Below are 19196 nucleotides of genomic sequence, written 5' to 3' on the forward strand. Positions count from 1 at the left end.
ATGCTCTCCTCTAAAATGGCTTCAGTCTTTTGTGCTTCCCAAATTAAAACTTTATCCTTAGGTTTTGCAGTTTGGATCTTGTAAGGAGATAAAGAAGGAAGAAAAAAAGTTTATGATTCAGGGGCATAATAAACTCCAGCTGGTGTATCATGAGCCTAGTTATGTCAAAATAAATAAATGATCAAAAATAATCTTATTAAAAAACAAAATCATATTGGGACTTTGGAAAATAAATTCAGGTAAAACAAATGAAATGAAAATAGGAAGAATATTAAAATTCAGAACCTGATTGATTATGTATTAGCCACATCAAAGCCTCTGGGTGATAATGAGCCACTGAACAGGGATTACCACCTGTCCTGTTCAACTAGCAGCTGGACCTACCAAGAATAGCTGGACAAGAACACATATAAAATTAGCCTTTAGAAGCATAAGCTAAGTTTTTTCACCTGCTTCTCAGTTCTGCATCTTTATCACTCATGCCAGAAGTAAAAAGCTTTATATATTTTGATGCTGTTTTGCCTTAGGGAAAACACAGCTTTGAACACCAATCTTCCCCACCAGCTTGCTACCAAGTAACAGAGGTTGTCTTCTAGACCTGATAAGCTAGGATGTCAGATGCACTTGGGCTTTCCTGTCACTGCCTCATCTTGTGCTCTTATATATTTAAGCCTCACAAATTCTTTCAAAAGGCAGTAGAAGCATAAATTCTAAACAAAAACCAAATTATTAAAAGTCATTTATCCCTATACTTCTACTTAGATATCATCATTTCACTGGAACCTATTTAAAATGACAATAGATATGCACACCTGGGAAGTTTATCAAATGATTTTGATTCAAGATGGTATGTTGAAAAATGAGGCACATGACAATATTTATTTGGTGCTCTAAACTGTTTTAAAGTCAGAAATCTGTTTTGAGAGGTATGATGGAACAAGTGAATGGGTAAGTCAAAAATAATCTACTGCCTTGCTGTTCAAAGTGTGGTTCATAGACCACCACCAGCGGCGGCGGCGGTGGCGGTGGCGGCACCAAAGAGATTATTAGAAACACAGAATCTCAGATCTCACTCTAGACTTACTGAGTCAGAATCTGGATTTTTAACAAGATTCTCAGACGACTCTTATGCACATTAATATTTGAGAATCAATGTTTCTCTGTGTTCAATCAGGACCTCTCTTTCTTTGTTCAATTTGTACTGGAATGCTTTTATTTGAACAATACATTTTAGCACAAACCAATGCCTAGGAAGTCTGTGTATTAAACCAACTAATACTTATGGGATGCCTACCATGTGTAAGTGTAGCCCATACAGATTGCACATAAAGAGGAAGTTCAGCATAAGACTATTATACAGGAGGTTTCCTGATAATAGGACATCTGTACACCTGTATAATGGAATAGCTTTTTTTTTTTCCATTAGACTCTAATCTGAAAGTTTATCTGTCTGAGATCACTGAGAATAGAATTTTTCTACTCCCACAATGCAAGGTAAAAGGTAGAAGAAGGGAAGAGGGAACGAGGCGGGAAAGGTGGGGGGGGGGAGGGGGAGAGGGGGAGAGAGAGCGAGAGAGAGGAAGTGAGAGAAACACAGGAGAGAGAGAAAACATTCCAGGTGACATGTAACTGGCAGCAGGCACTCTGCATAACATCTTGGACACAGCATGCGTTAGCAAGTTGATGAGGAGTCCTTATTTCAAATCTGCACTTGGTGCAACTGCAGAGAGATCAAGAATTCTCGTCAATGAGTATTAAAAGTTCTGATAGAAGAAAGCAACGTATGTGGCTCAAGACTGGAATAAAGCCCAATGAAGAGGATCAATATAAACTGGATGTTGGGAGAAAAGTGTAATCTATAGCAGGATTGGGATAAAATCTCTTTTTCCGAATCTTCTAGTTCCTGATAAGGAGGAATTGAAAGCTAAGATCAGAATGCCCTGGTATGCATTTAGTCATATACACATTCATTTATTTGTGTTTACTGAAATTTTTTAGTTATATGTTTTTATACCTAATCAGGTTTCAATTAAGTATATAGCCAATGGTAAACAATTCCCGTTCACATAGCATGAGTTCAGTCATTCTCAATGAATCTTTTCTGATGCTTTAAAGCCTCCAGTTAAAGTCTCCTTCAAATACTCCAATCAAAGACAGTGAGTGATTAAGAATTCTTCCCCATAGACAAATGTCTGAACCAGGCAGTCTTCAAAATGGTAACTAGTATTAGGATTCTATATTCAAAAAGGATATATCAGTCAGTCAGTAAGCTAATTGACTGAGGGAGAGAAAAGGATCGCTTCAGGGTAGCTGGAAGAAGAGTGGGAGTGAAAGCAAAGGAAAAAGGGAGAGGAGCAAGATTTAAGAGGCAGTGGGACAGTAAGATGTGTAATGGTTTGAACTGGGACACTAGTCAGGGAATAGAACGTCAAAAGAACACGAGAGTGTTTTTGTTCCTCTCCAAATAGAAAATGCCGTATACCTTAGACAAGCACTTCCTTCACTAGTTGAGTCTGTGGGTATCATCTAGTTAGGGCAGGTAGGACATTTGGTATCGTCAATCTTTTTCAAAGGCTTGAAATCCAGGTGCATACAGGAGTAAGAAAGCCTTTCCCTTCACTACTTGTAAGATAAAGCTGGTCAACTGAGTGAATTTTATGTCAGTTAAAGGAAGTAATGTGGGTAGGTTGCCAACAATTTATCAGATAATCAAGTACAATCCCATTAAGATAACGGTTATACCCCTGAATTGAAGACTTACAGAGCCATATAGAGGTCGCTTTTGTCTGGAAAGGACAAAGGAACTCAATAGTGTCGTCAATTTTTTGCCACAGAGACATTAAGACAAACCAAGAGATTTTATGTGTGCTTTGCCCATTTTATCAGAAATAACAGGTGATTTTATTACATTGAATCCTGTCCAAAATGCTAAGAATAACTGACAGCTGCCAACTTTGGAGGAAAGATTCCTACCAGTGTAATTAAATTTGTGCTGTTCTAATTTATTCAATTAGTCCAAGATCTAAAATAAATAAATAATAGAAAATTCCAAAATCTTATTTGTAGGACTTTTGGATGTATAACTAGTACTAACATTCTCTATAAACTTTTTTGCTTTTCTTAAAGAAATATGAGGTCATAAAATGTTACCATTCTGATACACAATTATAATTAAATGTTTAGGACTTCCCTGGTGGCGCAGTGGTTAAGAGTCCACCTGCCAATGCAGGGGACACAGGTTCAAGCCCTGGTCTGGGAAAATCCCACATGCCGCGGAGCAACTAAGCCCGTGTGCCACAGCTACTGAGCCTGCGCTCTAGAACCCGCGAGCCACAACTGCTGAGCCCGTGTGCCACAACTACTGAAGCCCATGTGCCTAGAGACCGTGCTCCGCAACAAGAGAAGGCACCGCAATGAGAAGCCCGTGCACCGCAAGGAAGAGTAGCCCCCGCTCGCCGCAACTAGACAAAGCCCGTGCGCAGCAATGAAGACACAATGCAGTCAAAAATTTAAAAAAAAAATGTTCATTATAACTGACAATACAGATATAGCTGTGTTTATTTGGTTGTTTAGATAGTTTTAAATGGAGAATAAATTCTAATTTTTGTTGGTTCCATATTGAATTTAAAAAGTAAATAGACCCTTTAAAGTTATGTTTCAGTTATTTGCTTCACAGAACACTTAAAAAAAGATTAACAGAAAAACATGTGAAAGTTTGAAGACCAGGCCTGAGCCCACTCAGCCATCTCCTCTATGAACCTTTGAAGTGTCTTACATGAAATGACAGAGATTTCCAGACTTGAGTTAGAAAATGCTGGAACCTAGGCTCTAACACTCTGTGGTGTTGGAAAAAATCACTGCTGTGGTCTGAATGTTTGTCTCCCTAAAATTCATATGTTGCAATCAATCCTAACCCCCCCGAAAAAGGTGATGGTATTAGTAGATGGGGCCTTTGGGAGGGGATTAGGTCATAAGGGTGGAGCCCTTATCAATGGGACTTGTGTTCTTATTATTTATTTATTTTTTGTTGTTTGTAGCTTTGGGCTATTACAAATAAAGCTACTACGAACATGTGTGTACAAGTCTTTGTATGGATATATATTTTCTCTTCTGTTGGGTGTAAAGCTAGAAGTGCAGTGGCTGGATCACGTGCTAGTTGTATGCCTAACGAATAAACTATCACAATGTTTTCCAAAGAGTTACACCATTTTATGTCCTCACCAAAACAAGAGTTCTTTTTCCTGTGTATGAGAGTTCCAATTCCTCTGCATCCTCGTGAACACTTGGCATGCTAGCTATTTTATCTCTTTGTGGTTTTAATTTGCATTTCCTAACTGAGTAATGATATTGAGTATCCCTTATGTACTATTTACCATTTGTATATCTTCTTTGATGAAGTGTCTGCATATTTTAAAAAATTGGGCTGTTTTCTCATTTATTTTTCTTTTTAATTTTTTTTAGCACTTTAAACATGTTTTTATTAAACGATACACATACAGAAACTGCACAAATTTAAATGTAAAGATCAATGAATTATACCACAGTGAGCAAACTCTTATAACCACCCCCAAATTAAGAAATGAATCACCACCAGCAACCCAGAAGTCCTGCTTACATCCCTCCCATAATTAGTCCCTCCCTCTTCCTCAAAGGTAACTATTATCCTGACTACAAACACCACAGATTAGTTTTATCTGTCTTTAAAATTTTTGTAAATGGGATTATATATTGTGCATTCCTTTCCCTCAATCTATTTGTAAGATTTGTCCAATGTAGTTGTGTATAACAGTAGTTCCTTCATTCACCCTCAAGTTTCATTCACTTTATTTATACATTGGACCATTGATAGATATGCGGATTTGGGGTTATTATGAGTATTGTTATTATACTTATATATTTTATATAATTATATATTCTATATATATTATATGTTATATATATTTTATATATATGTAACTTTTTTCCCACTTTTTCCTTTATTAATTTGAGATACCTTCCATTTATCTGCTTTCATAATCAGATGCATTTTTGTCTCTACTGATATTTGAAATAAAATACCAAATGTTTCCCTCATAAACATTCTCTTTCTGAATAAAATGATACTTTTAGACTACTTCATGTTCTTATAAAAGAGACCCCCACAGAGCTCCCTAGCCCCTTCCTTCTTGTGAGGACACAATCACAAATCTGCAACCTGGAAAAGAGCCCTCACCTGGCATGCTGGCACCCTAATCTCAGACTTCCAGCCCCCAGAACTGAAAGCAATAAATTTCTGTTGTTTAGAAGGTATCCAGTCTATGGTATTTTGTTACAGCAGCCAAGCAGACTAAGACCTCACATAATCTCTTTAAATATCACTATTGTTGACAAAAAAATGAGAACAGTGCAACCTATCCTACATACCTTACAGTGTTTTTTTAAGATTTAATGAGATAATATATACAGGGTACTTTATAAACTAGAAAATTAAATGATTATTTGATTTTTAGTTTAGTGAATTATATAAAAACACTACTTAACTCTTCATATAATATTGTCACTTATTATTTTATTTTCAATTATTTAACTATTTTTCTTTTATTCTAATTTCTTGAATTTTCCCTAGAAGTACAGATAAATAGGTAATGTCTTTGGTAATGGTGGTAATAATGAGATAATACCTAGTCCTGAAATTAGCTGAAAAATTACCTTAGACACATACTGTTTCTCCAAATACATGAATTGTTGTATGTCAAATAAATACAATTTGAAAATGGTTTGATTATTCAAAGTTCTTATATTTTTAGTGTACTATTTTATACTTACATATATGTCATTATACTACAAGACTATAAAACACAGTCACAGCAGTCTCTATGCATTTTTGTGGTCTCCACTTGCCTAGTACAGTGGCTATAAATACTTGTTGAACAAATGAAAACAATACTTTTAGAAAGGTGTTCCTATGGATAGTTTTTCATTCATGATGCTTCTATCCTAAGTATCTGATCTACAGATCTTAATCAAAAGTAATCTCAATTCCCTGAAAAAATTAAAAGGAATCTGAGATTCCTTCACCATATAAAACCTTGAAATGTAACTAGGCAAAAAAACCAATAACCTAAAATGAGACTAACCAGCTTTACTTGAGAAAAGGTAGACTATAATCTAGACAATTGTAAAACTGACTTTTACAAATCAGTCCTTTGGAAAATCCAAAAAATACTAAGTTTCTTCAGACTCACAGACTTAGAAAACAAACTTATGGTCACCAAAGGGGAAAGGTGGGGGGGAGGGATAAATTGGGAGTTTGGGACTGACATGTACACACTGCTATATTTAAAATAGATAACCAACAAGGACCTACTGTATAGCATACGAAACTCTGCTGAATATTCTGTAATAACCTAAATGGGAAAATAATCTGAAAAAGAACAGATACATGTATATGTATAACTGAATCACTTTGCTGTACACCTGAAACTAACACAACATTGTTAATCAAATATACTCCAATATAAAATAAAAATTAAAAAGTACAAACTTACAGTTACAAGTAAAGTAAGTACTAGGAATGTAATGTACTACATGATAAATATAATTAACGTGCTGTTAAGAGAGTAAATTTTAAGAGTTCTCATCACAAGGAAAAATTTTTTTTCTATTTATTCAATTTTATATCTGTATGAGATGATGGGTATTCACTAAACTTATTGTGATAATCATTTCATGATGCATGCAAGTCAAATCAGCATGCTGTACACTTTAAACTATACAGTGCTATATGTCAATTATATCTCAATAAAACTGGAAGAAAAAAAATACTAAGTTTCTCATCAAAATAAGATTTAGGAAAAAGCAAATATAAAAGCATGAGAGTAAATGAAAATATTCTAGCTGTTCACAGACTTGGGTGTTTTAAAATCGAAACTTAAAAAATATATGGTATCATTTATTTATCATTTATCAGTAAATGATAAACTAACAAACTCATATTCAAATGTGAGTTAAAATAAATGTCAAACAGAAATGAATTTTATTATTTAAAAATTAAAATTATATCTGTGCTATTGTGCTTTTTTATTAGTTTGGAGTAAAAGTTGCAAACTAGCAATCTTTGGGCTATATTTGACATGTACACATTTTGTTGAGCCCATACAGTTTTTTGTTTGTTTGTGTGAATTACTCAACACTTAACTGTTCAGAGATTTTTTAAGAGTGATCTAAATTTCTGACTTCTCATTTAAAGGGAATCATTTGGCTATACTGGACTCCCTTTCTTACATGGTAATAATTGGCTGGAGCTGACATTCACCACTCTGTAAAGGGGCATGCACTCTGTAGTCCCCACCAGCTCTGATTACCTTACACTTGGCCAGCCTTGCTCATTTACATTAGCAAGCTAGCCTCAGTTGGCATTTAAATTTGCAGGCTCTGGTTAGAGCAGCAAGACTTGACCATAGCAATCTTAGGGTATCTTAATCTGCTTTAAGTTAACTAACACTGATACATGAAGAAAATGAAAATTGGAATAGCCCTATAATATTTAAGAAATTGACTCTGTAATTATAAAGTTTCCCTTGCGGAAAACTTCAGGACCAGATCACATCACAGGCAGAAATACCAATCTTACATAAACTCTTCCAGAGAAGAGGCAGTACTTCCTTACTTCCTTTTATGAGACTAGAATCATCCTGATACCGAAGCTTGAGAAGAATTACAGACCAATATCGCTAATGAACATGGATGCAATAATCCTAAACAAAATATTAGCAAATCAAATCCAAAAATGAATGTTTAGAGTCATACATCACAACCAAGTTGGGATTATTTCAAGAATGGAAGTGGTGCTGGGCCAGGTGGATACCTATGTTGTAAAAAATGAAACAACTCCTATCTCAAAAGTGACACACACAAGAAAACAACTCCAAGTGGACTATATATCTAAATATGAAAGATAAAAAAATAAGGTTTCTAGAAGACAAGGTAAGAGAAAATATTCATGATATTGGGTTAGGCAAAGATTCCTTAAATAGCACACAAAAATAATTAACTATAAAGAAAAAGTTATGTATTGGAAAGATCTATACATCAAAAGACACAAGAGAATTAAAAAGGAAGCTATACAATGAGAGAAGATATTTGTGACACATATAGTTTACAAAGGGCTGTAACTCAGAATATGTTAAATAAAAAACTCCTACAAATCAATAATAAAAAGAGGGATGAACCAATAAAAAAGTAGGCAAGTGACTGAATAGATACTTCACACAAGAGGATACCCAAAATGGCCAAGAATACATGTAAAAATATTCAATCCCATAAGTAACCAGAGGAATGCAAATTAAAATCAATTGAGACTCTACTACACACTTATTGCAATGGCTAAAATTTTAAAGACTGACTATATCAAGTATTGTTGCGATGTGAAGCAAGTACTTCATGTATGGCTAGTGGGAGTGTAAGCTGGTACAACCACTTTGGAAAAGTGTTTGGAAGTATCTACTGAAGCTCAGCATATGCACACCCTCATGCTTCCAGATATATACCCAACATAAATCTATGCACATGTGCACCAAAAAACACATAAAAGAATGTTCATAGAGGGACTTTCCTGGTGGTCCAGTGGCTAAGACTCCGAGCTCCCAATGCAGGGGGCCTGGGTTCAATCCCTGGTCAGGGAACTAGATCCCACGTGCTGCAACTAAAGACACTGCATGCTGAAACTAAAGATCTCACGTGCTGCAACGAAGATCCCACGTGCCGCAACTAAGACCCGGTACAGCTAAATAAATAAATAAATATTTTTTTAAAAAAGAATGTTCATAGAAGCCTTATTCATAATGTCTCCAAACTGGAAAAGAACCAAAATGTCTATTAGCAATAGAATAGATAAATAAATTATGGTATATTTTTATAACAGGATATCATATAGCAATGAAAATGAATGGCAGCTACATGCAACAATGTGGGTTCATCTCATAAACAAAATGTTGAGTCACAGACACAAAAGTTTATAAACTGTATGATTCCATCTTTATAGAGTTGAAAAACAGGCAAAACTAAACCATGGTAGTAAAAACACAGGGTAGTGGTTACCTTTAGGATAAGGGAGGAGTAGTGTTTGGGAGAGGGCACAGGGGAGAAGTGGTAGTTTCTGAGGTATTAGTAATGTATTATCTTTCTATCCAACGTTTTTATTTTGAAATTTTCAAACCTACCAAAAAGTTAAAAGAATACCCATCAACCATTCACCATATTTGCTTCTATTCTCTCTCTCTCTTTCTCTTTCTTAGATAGATATTTGGATAGGTAGATGATAGATAGATAGATAGATAGATAGATAGATAGATAGATAGAGTCTCTTTTTGGGATATTGATAATGTTTTATTCATTGTTCTAGATGGTAAACATGAGTGTGTTCATTTTGTGATGATTGCATTGCGCTGAACACTTATCATTTTTGTACTCTTTCTGAATGTGTTATTCTTCAAGTTAAAAAAAAAATCTGATTTAAACAACTTGTTTGAAAATGCCCTTGAAAACAATTCATTGAACGCAACATATTACTCAAACAGTACAGCCTAATGATTTGCTGTTGTTTTGACAGCATTTAGGAAAAACTACACCATATTTTTGGATCCATTTATTGAAGTAAAATACTTTAGTGTAGTAATAAGGCTTAGATTAAAATCACAGTGTCATAGCCTCACCTGCTGGTTGTTTTCCATAGCCATATTTTATACCTGCCTCTGTATTATATGGAGATCAAAAATTTCCCCATGCTTGCTGCTTTTAAGATGTATGTAGGACAGGACTGTTTAGGTTACAGAGTGAGACACAGGGCAGGGTTTTAAGGGGTTGGTGGCAGTCTGGGGTAGATCTCAAACGGTCATATCAGTTAAGTGACAACATAAAGCACAGTTCTGACCCGCAAACAAATGGTTAAACAAGCTAGCTAAAGAAAGAACATAATATTTTCCAAAGCTTAGGTGAAAGTTGGAATGTCTGGCCTGGGGATGAAAGAGAGACATGCTTATCAACATTTTCCCCTTGTATTGCTTATCAGGAGGAATGAATCAAAAACATGGCACCACAGTACAAGCCCTCAGCTTAGAGAAAAATGACTTACATTCCACCTTTTACTCCACAGTCAGTGATCTTAGGTAAATCAAAACATCTTAGAGCCTCAGTTTCCACAGCTGAGGAAAAATGAGGATAAGCATATATGCTATTCAGACCCTTCACGGGACATTGCAAGAATCAAATGGGGTAACAGATGTGAAAGGGTTTTAGAAAGTACTATACAAACACATGGGACTACCTGTAAATTTCCTACTTGCACAACCATATGCCTTCTATTCCAACAACCATGGCTTTGTAGAAGTACCATGGGACCAGGTCTCATCAGATCTAGTTTTCTAGGCCAGTTTTAGCCACCTTACCAAAATTACTTTCTCCTTTGGACTTCCGTTTTCTTATCTATAAGGTGAAAAATTTGGGTTGGATAATCTCTAAGATTCTTTCTTCTTCTTACATTTCATGATTTTATCTCTTCACACTTGAGTAAACCCATTTCTGTAGTCTTCTTAGCTGACTGTAGATACCAGACTGATGACACATTACAGAAGTGTGCTATCAGAGGTAAGTTAAAGGGCAAGGTTTCAATCCTAGGGTCTTTGGAGGAGAAGACCCGATCCCTTGAATGATAATAGCAGAAAATGATCACTGAAGAAAGGTAAGAATTATCTGGTTTATGGCATGTTGAATCTATTTGCTTAAATAGAACTCAAATGTAAAATTCCTGTGCCGAGTGAGGTAGTGTTGACTGAACAGTGTTGATATAGGAGATGCTCTTAAAGCGTCCAGTGTGCATGTGTGTTTCACTAGAGTGTACTTGAAATTGAGTATTTGTCTGTGTTTGTAAGAGACACTGTGAGTTAGCTTTCAGTATACTTCTAGAGTGTGTGAATTAGTATTATGTATTGGTAATATACGCAATTGATTCAAATTTTTTTGGCTGCTCTATTCAGGGGGAAATGTGCTAAAATAAATTAAGACCTATATACCAGCCAAAAAAAAAAAAAAACCCAAGAAACTCTTCGTTTTGAATATTGGGAATAAACTTACAAGAGAAATTTAATGTTCATGATGTAGTAGATTCATTTGTATTACCTAAAGCTTGAAAGCAGAAGCCAAAGTGTTAAGCATACTCAGAAGCATGTGTTCTGGGTATGAGAAAAACAATCCAAAGGGCAGGAATGGAGACGCAGAGGTAGAGAACGGACGTGTGGACACGGGGGAGAAGGGGAGGGTGGGATGAATTGGGAGATTAGGTTTGACCTATATACACTACCATGTGTCAAATAGATAGCTAGTGGGAACCTGCTGCACAGCACAGGGAGCTCAGCTTGGTGCTCTGTGACCACCTAGATGGGTGGGGGGAAGTCCAGCAGGGAGGGGACATATGTATACGTACAGCTGATTCACTTCGTTGCACAGCAGAAACTAACACAACATTGTAAAGCAATTATACTCCAATTAAAAAACCCCGATAACGAATTAATGGAGCGGGCTGGGGCTCCTCCAGCTCAGGGCGCAGAGTGCCAGCACAGGGGCTTCTCAGCATCCCACCACAAAGGCGACCATATGCATAAAACACCTGGTTTGTTGGTGCACTGTGTTCACCTGCACCGGGGCAAAAGCACTGGACCCCTTCTATTCTTTCTCCAGGCGGAGATTCTCTCTGGTTTACTCACAATCCCAAAGTAACTGTTGAGGGCAGTTTCTCATTCCAGGCTTAGCCTCTCAACTCTGAGGCCCACCATCTGAGGGTCTGGCCCCTGCTCACCATCATCACAGCCTCATCTAGCCCACCAGGCAGCCAACCCAAAATTACCTCCCAAGGAGGGATTTGCAAAATACCAAGCCTCAAAGTGTTCCGGCTAAGACAAGCTATACTTCACTGCTCTCATCTGGACTCTCTCCCCACCACCCTCACTGGGTTTTTTCATCACACCACCTTCCTTACATAATAGCTGCTCTTCTACTCTAAACATCTACAGGCAGGCGCAGGGTCTTTTTTATCTTAGCACCATCACTACCAGCACAGAACCTTCCAAAGAGCAGATGCTCAATTAAAGATGGGAATAAATGAGGCACTGAGTGAGGAATGTAATTTATTACTATTTAATTTTGTCGGCATTCTTGAATAAGCTAAGGACATCTAGGTGTATACCTTCGAATTTTACAAAGAGAAAGACAAAGGTGAATAAGACAAACCAAAATTTGACTAAACTTTACTTTGTTTTCATCCATTTTAAAACCACAGCATTCTTTCACATTGCCAACAAAATTCCTATTCCAAAGCCATATTATCTCATTCCAGAACCCCAAAAAGATGCAAGGATTTTTCAAATCGTACTACACAGTACCAAAACTCTTACTCTTAAACCCGATAAACAACAACAAATCTGTGATCCATGTCATTTGTAAACTTGGATTCTGAATCTAAATAAACATTCTAGTGAAAGAAACAACATTTGAAAGATACTAGTGTAAAACAGGGACACAAAGAAGAGATATATTATGATCTTTCCAGCCCCAGCTTAGCCTCTCACTACTTAAAGGGTTGGCAGCGTTGGTCAAACACAAAGTGAAGAAGCTGCCTCAGACCTCACTGAGGGTGGGAGGAACTGCTAGACATGACCTTGGAACGCGCACTGGCCTTGACACGAGTAGGAGCCCTGGCTGCAGCTCTGGCTCGGGCTCTCTCTTCCTCATCTCTCAAAGCCTCTTCATAATGGAGTGGAAAGGCACTGGGGACGGTACCGTTGACCTTGGCCACAAACTCCAGGACTTTCATCTTGCTGGTTTCAGCCCAGGCTCTCCGGCCCCACAGGAACTCATAGCGTGGGGGATCGCTGTTGCGCACCTGACGATACACCAGGTACTTTTCCTGCACCAAACATTTTGTGATAAGCTTCCTGGAGTCCCCAAAGATTAAGTGCCACCTTCCATCATAAATACCCCAAACATTCAGGAATTCCCAGATCTCCTCCTCAGAGGCGCGGTTGCCATTAAAGAAGATCGCACCCAGGAGAGGCATCAGGAGCCCCTTCTTCGGAAACCGCCTGCCACTGCTGCGACTCCCCTGATCGGTGAGATCTAGCTTGCTGACAAGGGTATAGGAATCACCACTCGGCTTGACTTCCTTCAAGTCAAGACCAAAGGCCAGCTCCAGGCATTCAGCAGCTCTCCTGAGGATTTCAGGGAACTTCCCCTTGTACCTTTTGTTCACAAGCTTCAGCATGTCTGCCTTTATAATGGGCTCTTTCATTTGATACCTCTCCAGCAGGAAGTCTACCAACATTCCCACCTTCTTCGTTAGAGGATCTCTGCGAGAGCTCTCATCGGAAGCTGAGGCCTGGGAGGAATTTTTCCTGGCCTTAACCTGGCCCTTGGCACGTACATCAGATCCTGGGCATGAAACCCCTGCAGCACGAGAGCTAGTGGCTGGGGCTCCCTGAGGCTCCTGGCGAGTGCCAGCACCAGGGGAGCTCGGGGCAGTACCCTGAGAAACAGAAGCGGGGGAGGGGGGCGACTCTTCTATCTCTGCTGCAGGGGCCTGGGCACCCCCGAGATTCTGGGTCTCCCTCCGGGCCTGGCGGCGCTTCTCACGGGCACGGAGCTTACTCTTCTGCCCCCGAGGCATGACTATGCGCAGGGACAGCAAGCGGGGGAGTGGGCAGGAGAGCAGGTGATGCTGGAACCTGGAGGAGGGAAGGTGAGAGGGCGTGAGCACCCTCAGCAGGGAGGCACCAGCCTGGCCTGAAGAAGGCCGCTCTGCACGTTCCCTTGAGGGCACTGCTCTAGGAGCCACTAGGCTCTTGTTCTTGGTCAGCCTGTCCCCTGAGAACCCAGTGTAAGAAGTGAGAGTGAGTGAGCCTCAGGCTACAGCCTGCCAGCCCTGCCTGTGGCTGACGGCGGTGACCACAGATCCTGGGAGGGTAGGCCCTCTCTGGGTTCCACGGGTCCCTTTCGTTCACAAACAGGATTGTCACATCGACTCTTGGTAGGGCCGGGACCTCTTTCCTGTGCTGCTCTAAAGGTGCCACCTCAAAGCTCCCTGGGACCCACGAGAAGGAACTGAGTCATGGACACTGTCGGGGTGGACAGCGCTGACAGTTCTGTGGGGCCTGCTCTGTCCTGAACTCGCTGGTCCTCAACCATTCAGCGTCCTCATCTTGTCGATACCGAGGGTCTGGGATCCGCCCCCCCTCCCCCTTCTGCCCCTGGTGTGGCACCTTCAGACGAAGGATCTCATCTCCCTGAGAAATGATACAGAGAGATGAGGCGCCTCCGCCTGACAACCATGCTCTGGGCCTTCAAGGGCTGAGCAGAGGACTGGGCAAGACTCTTTCCTATTCCTTTGATTCGGTGGAAGGGGGGTGTGCTACCTTCAGTCGTCACTCACAGCCCCCACCGTGTCTCCTGGGAGGATCTGGGGGCTCCTTTCTCTCTTGACTTGAGGACATTTCCTCACAGTAAGGCCCACAGCTCCCTGAGCCCGAACGGTGGAAGTGAGGATGGCCTTACCCGGCCACAGTGCCCCTAGTCTCCAGAGGCTGAAAGCTGCAGCAGGCAGGCTGAGGCCCTACAACGTGTGGTCCTCGCTCACGGTCCCCATTTTTCGCTCAGGGGAGGGTCTCAGGTTCCTCCCTCTGCTGACCCATCAGACCAAGATGCTTACTTCCCTGGGAGTTCTGAGTGGGGAACTGATGGGCACTTCTGCCTGACATGTGTGCCCGGGGGCGCCGAGGAACGACAATGGAGAGGGACTCTGCGGGGCCCCCGCTGGCATGGGGTGCAGGTCCCCACGGTCCTCAGCATCTTCTGCGTGAGTCCTGGCAAATCCTGGAAATCCTCCCTCCGCTGACCTGAGTTCGCTTGCATCGCATTAAGATTCTCACCCTCCTGAGATCCCCAAGATGAAAGAAAGGGTGAGCCACTTCCAGTCACCCCCGTCCATGACCTCCCTGGCTTGCTAGCAGGGGCTGGACTCCGCGGGACCCCACTGTTCCCGCATCGTTGGCCTCTTTAGCCCTCACTCAGACGGGACCTAGGCTCCTCCCTCAGCCCACCTGAGTCTTCTGGCCTCAGATCAAGGCCCACGTCTGCCTGAGTCCCTGGGGCTGGAAGTGAGGGGTGACACATCAGGCTACCTCTACCTGGGGTTTCCCAGGGCTGAGGGGGGTGGCAGTTTGTGGGCCCCCACTGCTTTGGGTGGGTGTTCATCTACGTCATCCCTCACTGTCCTCACCCCGACTCATAGCAGGACTTGGACATCCTGTGTGTCTTGACTTGAAGTCTATCCCCTCATACTAAGGCCCCCAACTCCCCGAGACCCACTAGAAAGAAAATTTTCTTGTCTCCCTAGCTACAACTGTGTGTGGACTTCCAATGCTGACAGTCAGGAAGAGATTCTGTTGCCCTCACTACTGTGGTGTAGCTGGTCCCCTCAATTCTCAGGGTCCTCTCCTTGGTTCCTGGCATTACCTGGAAAGCCTCCGGCTGCTGACCTGAGCCCATACTCCCATCAACGAGGTGCCTCACCTCCCTGCCACGGGCCGGGGACGAGTGAGTGATGTTCATCAGCTCACCATGCCTCAGTCTCCCTCCCAGGTCTGAGAGTAGGGATGAGATTCTATGTGGTTCACTTCCTTCTGGGTGGGGTTCCCTCATCTCCACTCGGTGTTACCACCTTGACTCTTGTTAGGAACCAGGCTTCTTCCCTATGTTGAATGAGGCCTCTCTCATTAGACCCAAACCCTGATGTCCCTGAGACCACCCTTGGAGGAACCGAGAGGGCAATTCAGCCTGAGAGCTCTAAACCTGGCTTCCCAGGGCGAAGGCAGAGGCGGCACTTTGTGTGGTCTCCTCTGTTCTGGGGGAGTTGGTTGTCTCAGTCCTCACATAGAATTTGTGCCTTGACATCTATCGTGGCCTGGGACTCCTCTTGTTCTGCTGAACCGGGCAGCCAGCCCTTAAACCAAGGCCCTCATCTCCCTCAGAGCCCACCGGCAGAAGTTAGGGGGCACCTGAGCCTGCCAGCTCCGCCCGGGGCCTCCCGGGGCTGAGGGCAGAGGGAGGCGGCATTAGATGCAGCTCTCTCCACTGGGTATGGAGCAGTCTCCATTTCCTCACTCAGGATCTTCGCCTTGACCCTGCACCCTGCCTGAGACTTTGCCCTCTGCTGACGTGAGCCCATGACCGTCAGAAAAGGTCCTCATCTTCCTGGGACCTGAGCTTACAGTCAGAGTGAGCCTCGTTCTGCCAAAGCTGATCTGGGGCTCGGCTATGCCTGGTAACAGCAAGGGTGGGACTCTCCGACCCCGCTGTTCTGGAGTTGGTGGCTCCCTCAGTCCTCATTCAGGACTTGGGCGTCCAGTCCGGCTAGGGTTTGGGATTCCTCCCTCCACTGACCCGGATCTGCATGCCTCAGACCGAAGCTCCCACCAGAGGAGTCGGGGCCTCCACATCCCGGCTACCTTATCTGGGGACTCCCAGATCTGAGAGCAGGGCTGCTGATTTGTGCAGTTCCCTGCTTTGAGGAGAGGTCTGCTTACTAGCACTCATGGTCCTACCGCTGCTTCTTTTAGGGCCAAGTCTCCTCCCTAAGCTTAACGGGGTTGCCTTATCTATCCATCCATCCACCCGCCTACCTGTTTACATTTCACACCCATTACGCATTTATTTTGTAACTGGTGGTTTGTACCTCTTAGTTGCCCTCACCTAATTTCTCTCCTCCCCCCAACCACCTGTTTGTTCTCTGTATCTATAACTGTTTCTGTTCTGTTGTTCGTTCATTTGTTTTGTTTTCCAGCTTCCACATGTAAGCGAAATCATACAGCATTTGTTTTTCTCGGTCTGACTTACTGCACTTGGCGTACATCACACCCTCTAGGTCCATGCCCCCGCCCTTCCTTTTTGGCCGCACCGCACCGTGTGGCAGGTGGGATCTTAGTTCCCCCACCAGGGATCGAAGGCGCGCCCCCTGCAGTGGAAGCGAGGAGTCTTAACCCCTGGACCGCCAGGGAAGTCCTGCCCCCTTTATAGAAAGGCCTTTCTCGACGCGAACGTCCCCTAGCCCCCAACCCCACTTCCCACCCCAGGCAGAAGTGAGGGGTTCTCGCAGCCTGAGTTACTCTAGGGCATCGCACGAGCGAAGGCGGGCGGGGGCTCCGCGCAGTCACGTCTTTCGGAAGGAGGGACCCTCATTAGCTCTGAAGGTCCCACCTTCTCACCTGCTGGGGACAAGACTACACCCTGTGCCTAAGAAGCGGCCCCCTCTAGACAAAGGCCCTCCACTCCCTGAGGCCCTCCAGACGGCGACTCCAACAGGACTCCTCGGGCATAGACGTCAGATCAGGGGCCCACGCTGCTGATGGCAGGCAGGGGCGCGAGGCGGGTGGGTCCCCTTTGTTACGGGGGGAGGGGGTCGGGAAGGTCCCTTCAGGCTACATTCGGGGCCTCACCTTGGCTCCGGACGAGTCCTGAAAACCGACGCTCGGCCGAACAAACGCCGCGGCTGCCGCTCGGGCTCCTCGCTTCCGAAGCGGAAGTCGGGGGGAGCCGCATCCGGCCCTGCGTGGGGTCTCCGAGGGCTGACGGCAGGGGCGGGACTCGGCGGGGCCGCCCACTGTTCGGGGCTCAGCGCTCCCTGCGTCCTGCCGGTGCCGTCTATCGGCGCCTGGGAGCCCTCTCTCTATGGTCCCCAGTCCTCCAGCCTCCAAACAAAGCCCTCACCTCCCCGAGGCCCTAGTGGCGGGAAGTCAGGGTGCTGAAATTCATAGAGCAAGCCAGTAGGTTGGAAACTCAGACGTTACAGTCTTGAGTCCAAGGTCTGTATAGCAGGGCAGGCATACTGGAAACTCCGGCAGGGTTTCTGTGTTGCAGTCTGTTCTTTTTTTTTTTTTTTTTTTTTTTTGGCTGCACCGGGTCTTCGCTGTGGCATGCGGGATCTTTAGTTGCGGCATGGGAACTCTTAGTTGCAGCATGCATGTGGGATCTAGTGCCCTGACCAGGGATCGAAGCGGGGCCCCCTGCATTGGGAGCACGGAGTCTTAGCCACTGGATCACCAGGGAAGTCCCTGTCTTGCAGTCTTGAGGCTGAATTCCTTCAGGAAACCTCAGTCCTTGTTCTTGGGGCCCTCAACTGATTGCATGAGGCCCAGTCACACTGTGGGTGGTAATCTGCTTTACTCAAAGCCTACAGAGTTAACTATTAATCGCATCTAAAAAATACCTTCACAGTGGACATCTAGACTGATAACTGACTAAACAACTGTGCAGCAGAGCCTAGCTAAGATGGCATACAAAATTAAGAGGTGGGAATGATAGGGAGGAATCTAGACTTGGAAACGTGATGCTGCCACTAACTGGGACAAAGAATACAGGAAGAGGAGGAATGAGGTTTGGAGAAAAATCACGTGTTTATATTTTTTCACACTGAGTTTGAGATATCCTTGAATCAGTCACAGTTGGGTTTATGTTTAAAGCTTTGTGGGTAGGTCAGGGCTTGGGATAATAGATCTAGAAGTTAGCAGCAGACAGTTTGCAGTTAGAACTGGAGGAGTGGATGAGGTTACCTGGGGATAGTTGTGGGGAGAAAAAAAAATAGTGGACCGGATATGGTAACTTGGGGAGCACCAGTTCCCCAAGGGGTGATGGAAAAGAAGTCCACTGAGGAGACAGAGAAAAAAACAGATTGAGAGGTAGAAGAACCAGGACAGGGCAGTGTCTTAAGAACTGTAGCAGACAGTGCTATGCTCACCAAATCCAATTCTATATTCCTTCTTCTTAGGCACATGGAAAGCTCCGTTTTTCAGACCGCTTGAGGCTAACCGAGGATTTATGACTGGTTTCAGCCAATGAAATGGGAGAAGAAGTGATGGGTTTGGCCGAATCAGAGAAGAGCCCTTTAGAGACTCTCTGTCCACTCTCCCCTGCCTTGATGAATAGGTGAGCCCCAGAGAAAACCCCCAAATGCCCCTCCCTCCCCCATACCCATTGAACATGTAGTGTTGTTGAGAAATAAACCTTTGCTGTGGTAAAACACTGAGATTTCAGGATTAATTTGTCACTCTAACATAACCTAGCTCATCTTGACTAATACAGAAGCCAAGGCAGTAGAATATTTTGCAAAGGAGAGAACA

General features: G+C 43.0%; 1 protein-coding gene and 1 pseudogene across 8 annotated transcripts in view; both read right to left on the reverse strand.

Annotated features, from left to right (window-relative positions):
* Positions 1-19196, reverse strand: part of DMD (dystrophin) — a 2485149-nt gene that overhangs the window by 174427 nt on the left and 2291526 nt on the right. The gene's annotated exons all lie outside the window — the stretch shown is intronic.
* LOC309621144 (melanoma-associated antigen B1 pseudogene) lies at positions 1562-17649 on the reverse strand (annotated as a pseudogene). Its single transcript, XR_014249874.1, has 2 exons — positions 17517-17649; positions 1562-13751 (listed from the first exon to the last, which is right to left on the reverse strand). The product of XR_014249874.1 is annotated as a melanoma-associated antigen B1 pseudogene (transcript).

Source organism: Balaenoptera borealis (genome assembly GCF_965194805.1).
Source record: "Balaenoptera borealis genome assembly, chromosome: X".
NCBI lineage: Eukaryota > Metazoa > Chordata > Mammalia > Artiodactyla > Balaenopteridae > Balaenoptera > Balaenoptera borealis.